Source organism: Anguilla anguilla, chromosome 8 (genome assembly GCF_013347855.1).
Source record: "Anguilla anguilla isolate fAngAng1 chromosome 8, fAngAng1.pri, whole genome shotgun sequence".
In the NCBI taxonomy this organism is placed as follows: domain Eukaryota; kingdom Metazoa; phylum Chordata; class Actinopteri; order Anguilliformes; family Anguillidae; genus Anguilla; species Anguilla anguilla.
Window position 1 is genome coordinate 12,247,300 of NC_049208.1, and position 13,128 is coordinate 12,260,427.

A 13,128-nucleotide genomic window follows, 5' to 3' on the forward strand; every position below is an offset into this window, starting at 1 on the left:
TTTTATTGATTATAACGATTTCTAAAACATCCGACTATTGCTTAACGGTTAACAACAACTATTTGAAAACTGTCTGTAATGCCAAAATGCGACAACCGAAATAATTCGATACGGCAATCACTTAAACTCCAATTATATCCTCCATGCTATTAGAGAATGTAATTTAAACACTGCTCAATGCCATAATTAGGTATCTTCAATCACGAGGCGCGTGGTGTGGTGACACTTCTGTTAATTTATTAGCTATTCATCGGCCTTTTTGTGAAAAAGAAGACGCCTTAAGGGATTGGAATTGAAAACTGATCACAACAACATTTTATTCAACTGAATCCATTGCTAATGGTTTTTAAGTTAAAATGGAAAATCATATCAACAATAGGCTAGCGTTTAAAACGCACTGTGTCGTCAACACTGTCGTATGAAAAAATGTAGTCTATTATTTGTGGCTTAGAAATGTCTAGGTTATTTCAACCCATACTAAAGCTTAGTCAGAAATGTTGTAATATCAAGAGCTAATATAATAATTTTAAACAACTGTGCAATAAATAATGTAGGTTCAATTAAACTCTATTTGATCCATTTTTATATTTCAGATAAAACATCTCTCGGTGTTTTTAAAAAAATAATTAGATTTACAATTTCTGATTTAAATATTTATGTTGGCTATTTCCACGACTCCCGGTCGGTCTCGTTCATTTTGACAAGCACTTCAGTTGGTCTTAATGAACTAAGTATGAAGATTTGTTGAAAGTATGAAAACCCTTGTAACAGTGCGAATGCAGTAGCACATTGATGCTCTCTGGCCCGCAGTTCCATATGAAACTAATGGCGTATGACATATGTAGGTCTACCGGTTATCATGACCAATCAAATGAGAAACAAACATCCGATAAACTAAAAATCCTCTTCGGAATTTTTGTTACTTAAAATTTTCAATTGTATTTATATTGTACCATTGTATTGCATGCAGGTACTGTCGTAAGATTTTTTAGAGAGAACGTGGGATTTCACGATCGCAGGATCCCAAGGCCTATCTTACAAGGGGCTATAATGTCTTATAAGAACGAGTACTGTCGATACAATGAATGTTTAGACATTAATGTCTTCCCTAAAACAGGACCTTCCTTTCTGGCCGAGTACAGTCTGATGATTCCCGCTTAACTTGAGCAACGGTTCGCATCGTTTCAGAACCACGGACAGCACCACCAACGAAAAAATGAATGTATGTCTCGATAAAATTCATTATGTTTCTAAATAAAATTGTGGTCCTATAATATTTAACGTTGCACAGTAGGTTATATGATACCAATGATTCCTTTTGGTGAAAATTTGAAAGAAGATACATAATTTCATTTGAACAACATTGATTCTTGTCCCTTAAGATTATTTTCCTTTCAAGGAATAAACCAAACTGATCTTTAATGAAAGATTCAAATGTTTTAGATTGGATTCAAGTTAAACTGGTGGACTTGTAGTTCCCTAGATCAGAACAATCCCCCTTCTCAGACATTGATATTATACAACCGTGCTTCCGGTTACCTGGCATTTCTCCAGTTTTAAGAGAGTGCATAAAATACCCGTTAGTGGTACATAGATGAGCTTCCCGAGCCCTTTGAGTACTACTGGACACATTCCATAGAGGCCTGCTGTCTTATTTGTCTTAATTTCCCCATAATTTTTCTAGTAGGCCTACTTCTCGGTCTTTTATCTCAATATCTGCTACAACGTTCTGAATACTGGATATGCTTTCATTCATACTAGTAGCTTCTTCTCTGGCAAAGCGCTCAACCAAGTAATTGACTGTTGGTGTATCAGCAATATCCTGATATAGAATCATCTGTTTCTACTACTGAGGCTCATTTACTTAGCAAACTCGGAGAGACCATTCTGCATGTAGCTTCGCCGCTAACTCTTTCTGTTCAGCTGATACAGGATAAATACAGGATTCAAAAGTAAAGGAAAAGTCTCTCACTCACTCTCCATATGTTGTGATTTTTCATTTTTTTAGCTACAAACACTTCAGCAAAGAGCCATTATCTGGGTGTTAGACACTGGATTAACCTGCCCACTCTCCATCAAGACAGGACCCTGCTTTGTTTTTCTAAGGTACAGTGTCGTGTGCGGTGTATTGCGAGTGACAGCATGACAGGTCTACAAACAGGACTGTTGTTGCCGTGGTGCCTCCTCCACCTGAAGGGCCCGCCCTCCTCTTGGTGCTGTCAGATCACATCTTGCTTTTGGGATATTGCCTTCAACTGCATAAACTGAACAAAAATGTCAAAACCGAAAACAACTGAAATACACAGTCTGGTTTGTTGGGTGTGTCTGGCATATACTGTACATATGACTGTCTATTACAGATGCATGCATTTCCAAACACAATCTGAATGCATATTTCTGTCCTGGATGGCAGACTATGCCCAGCACTTGTCAAACAGGCCTCTGTGTCACAAACATCACATCACAAGCAGACAAAGGACAGCTCACAATATCCACGCGGGTGGACCCTCCAGTCAGAAAAATGAAATAGGCAGAAGATCATTCTGCTTCGGTATGTCAAAGTGACTCCTGACAGCATCACAGAGAGGATGAAGAACTGTTCCTTTGTTTGCAGTTCACTCCTGCAAGTAAGTTTTAAAAACACATTCATGTTGTACTGTATTTGTAATTCGTTGAGACATTTTCTCTGTGGGGTGTGTTGGATGCATATTTCTGCATTCCTATTTGGGTGTTTTTTACAAAGCAGGAGCCACTTACACAGCTTGCATTTTAGATTGCAATCCATTTATGTGGAAGCAACTTAGGTTAAGCACTTTGCACAAGAGTACAACAGCAGTGCTTCACCTGGGAATCAAATCTGTAACCTCCAAGTTTTTAAAGTCCCTAAACCATTGCACTGGATTGCATCCCATGTTTAAAATCAGTGCTGACTGCATTAGGATCTGAAAAAAGGATTAAAATAGAGCAAAACACTCAAACAGAAAGGGAACATGGAAGTAAATGATGTGAGTGTTTTGGGCAGCATGCACAGGCCAATGCTGCCCACACCAGCATGCTGCCAAAGCATATCTGCATCTTTGACTGCTGCGCCTGAGATGCTGTACATACCACATCCACAACATTTATACATGCTCTCTCTCACTCTCTTCTTCATTTTCTCTCTATCTCTCTCTTTCTCCATCCTTCTCTCTGTCTCTCATACTCTCTCCCTCCTCTTTCTCTCACACTCCCTCCTTCTCTCTCTCATCACTCTCTCCCTCCCTCTCTCTCCATCTCTCTCTCACGATCTCCCTCCTTCTCACTCTCTCATTCTCTCCCTCTTTCTCTCTCTGTCACTCTCTCTCTCGCCTCCTCCCTCCCTCCCTCTCATACCTAGTATCAGTTCTATGTGAAAGGATGGCAAACCCGTGATTTCCCATGAGGCAGCGGGGCACAGTGGGGTCGTGCAGGGTTTTCTGGGGGGTAGATGGGGGAGGGGAAGGGGAGGCTTGCCCTTTGTCACAAATGCGCCCTCCTCCAAACTTCTCCTCCAAAGCATTCTCTATCCTGTCAGGACCAATTAGACAATCGGACTGTCACCGGAGTACTGAACTGTGCTATATCACTGTTCTGTCACTGTCGTCCCGAACCAATCAACATTTGTCATTAACTTTGACATAAACAAACACAAGTGTTGGAACATTTTGGTGCTTGCTGAACATGTTAAACTGCATTTGTGAAAAAAAGCAAGCATTTATATTTCATTATGAAATAATAGACACTGACATGGCTCTGTACGCCACATACTTTGTAAGGGCTCTGGGTTCAAAACACGTTTTTATTTTGTTGTTGTTGCTGTTGTAAACCAATCTTTCCAAATATTTCAATGATTTTCAAAATAATGTATTTTTAAGAAGAACAAAGGAAAGATAAAATTTCTGTTTCCGATGGTGACTCTGACACTCGCAGTCTTTCAGCTTCTGTGTGATTCCTCAGGCTAACGCTGTCTGAATTAGCATTCCTCTAACACAGCCACACACTGAGCTTTCGCCCACCCCAAAAAAGCACACCCTCAAGCTGCAAACCTCGCATCGTATCAACTGACGCCAGGCTGAAGTCCTTCTCTGAAATGACCTCTACACCAATCACACGATGCTACATAAGAACGATAGTCAGTGCCGTTGTGTCCTCATATTCACTTAATGAACGAAACCGGTTTGATCCGGAGTGGAAGGTGGGTGTGACCGGTTTTATCCACCCTGTGATGCCCGTCTCCACCTTTCCTCCCCACAAACCCGAGGGGCAAAAGCCACATGATTAGAGTGGACAGATTACAGTTTCCCTGACCAACTGAATCTGTCTGAAGCCTTGGGTTTCACACGACCTTCAAAGACTACATATTTTCCAAGTGTTACAAACATAAGCAAATAAACTAAACAACTGAGCATTTCCCCCACTACACTTAATGAGAAATTACATCTTTGTGACGGTCAGGGGTTTTTTTTACAATGAATTCATTGACCTCAGTTTTATTCATTACTCAGCTGTCACCCAAAACCCATTCAATCCTTTGACCCTGAGACCAAGACCACTGGCTTGCATAATCTGTCAAGAGCCAGTGTGACTAGCAGCAGGGCACGTTCTTGTACCCCAGGGGCAACCCATTTACAGCAGCCATCAACATTTATGAAAGATGCCATGATTCTTATCACTCAACGGCCCAAACTAGCATTGTCTGAACTGGGGCCTCATTCACTCAAATGCTGCACATAGTTTGTTTGCGCACTGGTGACCTCCTCAATTCAGGTCCAGGAGTTGACTTCATTTATTAGAAAGATAATTCACCATCTTCTCTTTATAATAATACATTCATGGTGAAGTCTATTTTTAAAAATTGCCAATCCCCAAACCGTATCATACCGCTCCCAAAGTCCCCGCACATCTGGAGCATAATCACTAACAGATGGATGACTTCCCGGCGAGGAATCACTCATTAGCCCGACGCTCACCACACCAGATGGCACTGCCACCGTGCACCAACCCCAGAAAGACTCCGTCTGTGCCTTGCTCTGTCGCAACAAAATTAGTTCAACAATCTTTCCTCTACATACCCTACAAAGAAACGGACTTATTCTGCGAATATTCAGTGAATTCGTCGTGTGGTGCTTTATTCACAATTTTATGACGACAAATAACACTTATTTGTTTAAAAGGTCACTGGGCCTTTGGATTCAGTGTTTGTGGTCATTCACAAAATCCTGTTTCTTGCACTCCACTGTGATGATGAAGGCACGTAACTGAAGTCACTTGTCACAGCAGAAACAGGATTTTGTGAATGACCGCAACAGAGACTGCAAACATTTTTGTGAACCCTCATGAAGCGGGAAGGGACCAATGATCACCCTCAGGAAGGTAACAGCTCCAGTGGGGCACGGAGGGGGTTCTGGATCCCAAATCTGTACCATCTGTTCGTGAGCCAGGACCCCAGTGCTCAGATTCAGGGCATTTCCCGCATATTCCAGCAGCAATCTATGGCTAAGCTGTTTCCTAAATTTGTCAAGAATATTTTCCCCAGGATAATTCTTTGGCAGAAATGGGAGCATTAAAGCGGATTACTTTCATCTGAGCACCGGTAGTCTCACCAAGCCTGCTCACCGCACACCCTTTATCCAAACTGACATTTTCAATGTGACTGTCTCCTTCACAGGGAAACAAATACCATCTGTGAGGGCCAGAGTCTATTTAGCATTGTTAAATTCCACCCTCTATGCTGTGCACCGCACCTGACAACGCTGCTTAAAATCTCGACCTATTCTGGCTCGCATGCCGGCGAATTTGAGACATTTCCATAAACGGTCTCATCGGCTGCGTGTTGTGCATTGAGATCCGGAGGACGCTTTGCGCAGGACGTGCGTGAGGAGGCTTTGCAGGACGTTCTTCGCATTCGCTCGGCCATCTGCTGCCTGTGACAAGCAAGTGTGAACGTCCTCCTCGCACGAAGGCAAACTGCTCACACGGCCTTATGGCGCAAGACAGAGAAATCTCACAGCATTCCTGTACATCCCAGTACTGCACAGCCTTTTTAAATGCATTAGTATATCCACGCCTAATTCATGTCCAGTAGAAGGGGATTCTTGGCTGATGCATGATGGGTAATCCTCATTCATATGAAAAAATTTTCCAATTTTGCAGGTTATAAGCAGGCGCAAGGCACTTATTACATTTCATTTATCTCCTCATTACAGGGGGTGGCCAACCCTGTTCCTGGAGGGCCACAGGGTCTGACCCAAAAAGCAGGTGAAGTAAAACAAATGAGTAATCAACAGCTTTTTTTTGGTTGATTATGTACTGAGCGGCAACAAAATCCAACAGATGCTGGATACTGCTACCGAGCAACAGAGGTTTCAGCCAATGGGGAAGAGGGAGCAGTGAATATGCCGTCAGACAGACTGACAGACGAACGGACTGACGGACAGGTGAGAAAAGATTACCTGACACAAGATAACGCAAGACAAGACAAGGCTTGCTTTGTCTGGATGAGCACTGCACAGTTTTATCATCATCTGGGTGGCTAGTTCTGCTCATCAAGTTAAATAACACAGAATACAGTCAGTGCGGCCTCAGCTGACCATGTTTTCCACAGCTAAGCATGAATTATGACATTTATCACATTAATGATTCATGCTGCTCTACTGTGGCTTTTATGGGTGATTATTAAAATTCCCATCCTGTGGGCTGTTCACAAACGTGCATGAAATGAGAACGCTCATAACGGTTATTAGATGATCAGAGAAAATTGGACACAGGCCAGTTACAGAGAGATGGATCGCCTCTACCAACCAAGTGTAAAACCTGTTTCATTCAGCAGGTTTTATGCACTGTGACCATGTGCTCAACTGAGGCAATATTTTCCTGGTTTTACTAACCATTCTTTTATAGTACATTCATCTCAGTGTACACAGCTGTAAACTAGCAAATGGTTTCTCAGGATTACTGTCTCCAACCACTCTCCAGTCTGAAAGTAAATTATCTGGATTACCATTTGGTAACACTTTCTCTCAAATTTTTTTGAATCAGTCATTGTATTATGCTCTTATGTGACCACCATCTGACTAGGGTGGAATTCCTGTCATAGCTGGTCAATGCTACATTCCAGACATGAACCAGCCATATCTAGTTCAAATCCTGGCTATGGGGCTAAGGCCATAATCGATTCACACAATGAAACAACTCTTCCTGAAATACTTGTTATGATATAGTACATCTACATAAATGACAGATGACAGCCAGGCAAGTCCAAAGACAGAAGAACGGCATCAGCCTACCATCTGTAATTATCATCACACACTTTTTCGTTCCTTGTTTAACACTTGCGTGATTTAAATCGGAAACTCCACAATCAAGACCAATGAACCCTCCCCCGTACAGTGTGTTTCACAAACACAAATTAATTCCTCGTCATTTATCAGAACCTTTTCCGTGTATTTGCGCTGCACCCACAGAGTGTTTACAGTTTCCTGCGGTATAATCATTTTGTCCTCAATTAGCAGTGCGTGCTGAACATTGAAAATGACAGATGTTCCTACACTCTGTCACAGTCCTGGTATAATTTGATTGTGGAGACTGAAGCACCCACACAGCGCTTGGCCCTCTAGCCACATGTTGGGGTCTGTTTGCAGACAGCTGGGCTCAGCTACAGTTCAGTGCAGAATTGCTTTCCATTGAAGAGCTGGACATGCTCCAAATCCAGGTTTTGGCATGACTCCATATCCCATAATGCAATGAGACCCAAGGGCTGGTGGGTCGGTTCAGAGCTGCCTACCTTCCACTCCAAAAGTAAAGAAGCAAAAGGTGTGTGTGTGTGTGTGTCTGTGCGTGTGTGTGTGTGTGTGTACATGTGTGTACGTGTGTGTGTGTGTGTGTGTGGGCGTGTGTGTGTGTGAGTGTGTGTTGGAGGGCTAAGTGCTGTGATTACATCAACTTATTTTGTGTAAATGTAAGAAAAAACCCTCTAAATTATATTTATGTTTAACAGCACTAAAAAACTAGTCAGGTACATTAGCTGTACAATCCTTTCAAGAATCCAAAAGCATGATCCTACTCTTTTTGAAAAGTATTTTATTTAAATAGTTGGATCTGTTGCAGTCTCATGACACTGGACTGGAAAGGAAGCACTGGCAGAGAGAGATAATTATCTTAATTAATGATAATGGGTTTAATGATTCAACATTGAGGCTAATTGATGGTGATTGATTGCATGCTGCCTTCCAGTGGGGGAAGCAAAAGAGGGATTTAAATCAAGGAGAAGACGACCAGTCGGCTCAGCACCAGCCCAGAGAGAGCAGGCAGCACACTGTTTATCTGTCTGCTGTGGAACCCACTGCAGTTTACATCATAGCAGGGAACTGTGTTTATTACTCAGAGGCTGCTGGGTAAAATTTCTAGCGATATGTTGCTTCTTCACTGGAGTCATTTTTGGGTAAGGTAATGAGCCTGAAACGCTTCAATAAATATACAGTTTTATAAATGTTCACAAAATTAATAACAATATAGTAACTATCCATGATTCAGACCATTCTGGAGTTATAACCTGAGTGGAATAGGATAAAAAAGGGACGCAACATCTGTAACTTTTTTTTTTTTTGGTGACAACATCAGATTGAATGACTTAATGATTTTGTTAATGTTGTCACACTTTCTTACTCAATCAACAATATACTTGGTAGCCAGCTTGGTAGCTACCTAACCTTCAAGACTGTTATTTCACTTCATTCTAAAGTTCTTCTTTAATATTCATGTAAATATGAATATGTTAAAATTGCTTGGCCTCACCATACATCCAGTATGTTGCCCAATGGAATGCTATTCAACTACAGCTTCTGAACACCATAATCCATTGACTTCCATTACAACTTGTGGAGCTTATTAGTCCTTTCACCATCTTTGGCCTAGCCACTTTTCCAGAATGTGTAGAGTGCCGCCACCCTCCAGCACCAAGTGGTTTCTGTGATGGTATACTAACGAGCATTCTAACAAGCAATTAGTCACCATGATACATTCGAAAAGTTTTAATTAGCACAGCCATCAACGAGATCTCCAACCACAGAGGGCCATAATTAAAAAGGATGTTTTTACACATACCGATTATCACAAGTGTGCGGAGACCAGAAGGAAAAAAGAGAGCAAAGCATCTCCACTGTGAAACTGAAGGCTTGTCACCTACTGCAGAATGGTAGCAATATAAGGCCACACGCACCACACCAGTGGAACCAGACCATTCATCATACTAATACTAAATTTCTTATACTAAAATGAGCAGAGCCCTATTGACAGCAAAGTTCACTATGTGGCTGCCCCCATATACCAGGGGGAAATGAAATCAAAGTCTACAGTATAGAGACCCATCAACAGGGATCTGTCCACTGTCAATGCTCCGTTTTATGACTGGTATTCTAACAAAGCCTGCACAGGGTTACATTTATTGACTGACAAATAAGCAGTTTGTCTGATTAAAGTGTCGCGTGAATTCATTGGTGAAGAGTAATTAGCCTTCGCGTCTCCATGTGGTTTTTATTTCAAAGTAACAGCGTCCCTTAGATTTTGTTTTCATTAGGCACATGCTTGTGATAAATAATTCCCGATAGTTGGTTAATACTGTTAAATCTGTAGTCAGTGGACCTACACTGAGCTATATTTGCCTTTCCATCAAATTAACGATAATATCGGATTTGAATCTCAATATCCCCAATGACAACCGTTGGAAAGTAATTACGTGGTGCTAGTGGTCATTTTCCCAGGTTTGAACAAAGCGCCAATTTCGTTCATTCCATTAAAATATCCCCATCATTTCACATTACTGAAGTCACAGCGTTTGATTTTAAGATGGCTGCCAGCTCTTTCCTCATAACTTCTTAGTCAAGGCAATCTGAGCTTTGAGCCATTATAAGGGCTGGCAGACCATCCGATTGGATGCTTTGAGATGACAGCAACATGATGACAGTATCGCTGTATCTAATGAATAACTATGAATTATGTTTACTTTGTTAGAAATTATCATTCTTTGTTACGGTAGGTGGCTTTCTTGTAGCTTTTCTGAATGTTTACTTTCCATTGGTGCAGGCAGACATTGTTTATGTAAGTTCATGTGCTTCTTTTACTATCAAATAAAGTCTGTTAAAGCTAGATGTTATATTAAAGTCAAATACATTTTTATTTAGATTGTATCTCCATGTATTCCAGGGAGGGGTTCCCACATCCTGCTATTAACACAGGGAGCCCATGAGGAGCGGTGTTTCAAATATACACATATACACAACTATATACGCATACGTGCATGCTCACACACACGTTTGTATTGCTATACTTGTGAGGACTTCCCATTGACTTACATTCATTCTGTAACCTCTAACCCTAACCCTAACCCCAACCACGACATGCCTAACCCTAACCTTAACCTAATTTTAACCCTAACCCTAAGTCCTAACCCTAAAACAGCTTCTTGAACTTGTGGGGACCAGCAAACGGTCCCCACCTTGCGTAATGTTCCTCATCTTTCTATCCTTGTGGAGACATTTGGTTCTAACAAAGATAGTAATACATGCCCACACACACACAGACACAGACACACAACACACTGAGATTCTGTGTACAATTGAGGAATTGATATGCCTCAGATAGGCCGATGACATTTTACACAAAATAAAAAATGTGCCTTACTAAGCTTAACTCCCATTATCCATAAGAACACAGTATCGCATGGTCCAGTTTAGTCTCAGTGGGGCAAATGTAGAAATATAAACTGATCTTCCAAAGGTAAAAGGCTGCAGCCTGTGCCCCTATACTGGAACTCCACATAACCACTTACATCAGCCCTGAGCTCAACAGACAATATTGCCCTCTTCATCTACTCATAAAGACCAAGAACTATAACATTTAAATTAAATAACAAACCCAGGCTCTTCAGCGGGGTTGATCGCTGCTTCAGAAAGCAATCTCTGGAGCTCATTTGATAAACATTACCAGCATCGCATCATTTCCCTGGACGCAGAAGAGTAATTTGCCGCTCCCCCAGTTATCAGGGCGCTGAACCCTGAATAAAACTGTCAGACAATCTCGCCGCGGAGATGTAGCTGGAGTCTCTGGATGTACACCCAATCATTTCCTTTTCGCGCGCCTTCCGATAAACCGGGCTAAAACTGTCGGGAATTTGTTTGCGAATGGCGAGCCCAGCCCAATATCGCAGAGAGCCCGGGGGAAGCGGTAAAATAAACACTGATTGGATCTGATCAGCGGAGATTATTTCCCAGAATTTCACTATGTGCCCCGAACACTCCACTGGCTGCCTAATGGGTTCTGTCATCGCTTGTGTTTAACTCTGTTGCGTTCAGATTTTATTTTAATTTGGTGTACCATCACCGTTTTATTATGATTGGCAGTGGGATATTTCTCAACAGAACATTTATAAGGGTAAAAAGGTCAAGACTATACATTTCACACACACACATATATATATAACACAGTATATATATGTGTGTGTGCGTGTGTGCGTGTGTATGTATGTATGTGTGCGTACTGTAGTTACAATAGGTTTATTCACACAACACACACGTGGTTTCAATGTGATTGCTTCATAATGTTTGCTGCGTTATGCAAAGATGAGCTAATGTACTTAAATGTGTAAATGCTATTGCAATTCCATACAGTAAGAGCTTTAGCCCAGGTTAAGATTGTGGGGCCAGTGACAGTATCCTGAGGAGAGGTCGTTTGAGTAACCTGTGAGAGAGCCTGGCAGCTTCAGCTTCTCCTCATTTAAGCAACCTGCATGTGTTCTACACAGCGAGGACAACTGGGACGGTTAGCGCCTGACAACTTCACACAGCACGTCTGGTAGGCTGCTGTTCAGACATTACTGGGAGCTGACTTTACGCCGCCAGTCTATTTATGTGTGCAGAGAATACTGCTACTCATTCAGCGTCCCAAGCTAAACTGGGCCCCATCAACCCGGGATGTCACATTCCAAGCTGTTAAAACAAGGTGCCACATTGGTCCTTCATGCAAGAACCTGTCACACTGATGGACACTCTTGCTTCCTCACATCTTTCTGCTTTGGCCATTCAGCACTCCTTTTTCAAGTAGGCATCACAATGCACTCTTTTACAGAAACTTTAGCAAGCTGGCTAACAAGTTCAACCTGTTTTCCGCATCTGTTGGCTAGCTAGTTAGCATATTAGTTAATCAGCTTAATAGCTGTAAAGAGAAATGCAATTTTTTTTAAACAGGAGGGAAACATCAATTTTCTAATATCACACTGGCCTAGGAGCTGGCACTCCTAGAAGCTTATAAAGTGTCATTATCTATAAATCTGTTATTGGGACTTAATTTTTTGATTGATCATGTGAGATATCACATCTTTATTTAAACCTTCAAGATCTGGACCACTATTCAAAAGCATCTGACAGCAGAGTACTGATCTAGGAGCAGTGTGGACTTTAAGCTCATAATGATGAAGGTTAGGACACAGACAGAGAAAACCTGATTCTGAATCAAGATGCAAAAACAGGCCTTGAACTCTAGTCTTTAAAACATTATCTTAAAATGAACAGTCGGCAGGGCTACGTATGAAAAGGAAAGATAACTAGCCAGTTTATGCAAAAAGATCATGTCTCATAGGGATAAAATGAAAATGAATTATAATCCCTCCTCCCTCCTGAAATAATTCATAATTGTCTTTGACTTGTCAAGGTCGAACATATAAATCAGAATGCACGTCTGTTAATGACGCTCATTAGTATGCAGATTGCCAAGCCGAACGTCAGCTGTCTTACAGATCACCTGACCATATGAAATAAAACTGCCGTCGTTCAACAGCCAACCCCCTCAGGAAAGGCCTTCTCCCGGCGTAACTGTCGCTTGGGGGGGGGGGGGGGGGGGGGGAGGGGGGATATCCAGATCACATTAGTCTGGCTAATTCTAGTGTGGAAAAGAGACCCAAAAATCCCAGCCCATCGTTGGCCTCGTTAGCACAGTAGACCCGCTTAAAATGGTGAATAGACATACACATATGACAATGAAGTAACAATCAATTCAAACAAATGGCTTCTCCATTCACACAGTACTCACTGGTCAGAATGTTAGCGATCTCGTCAATTA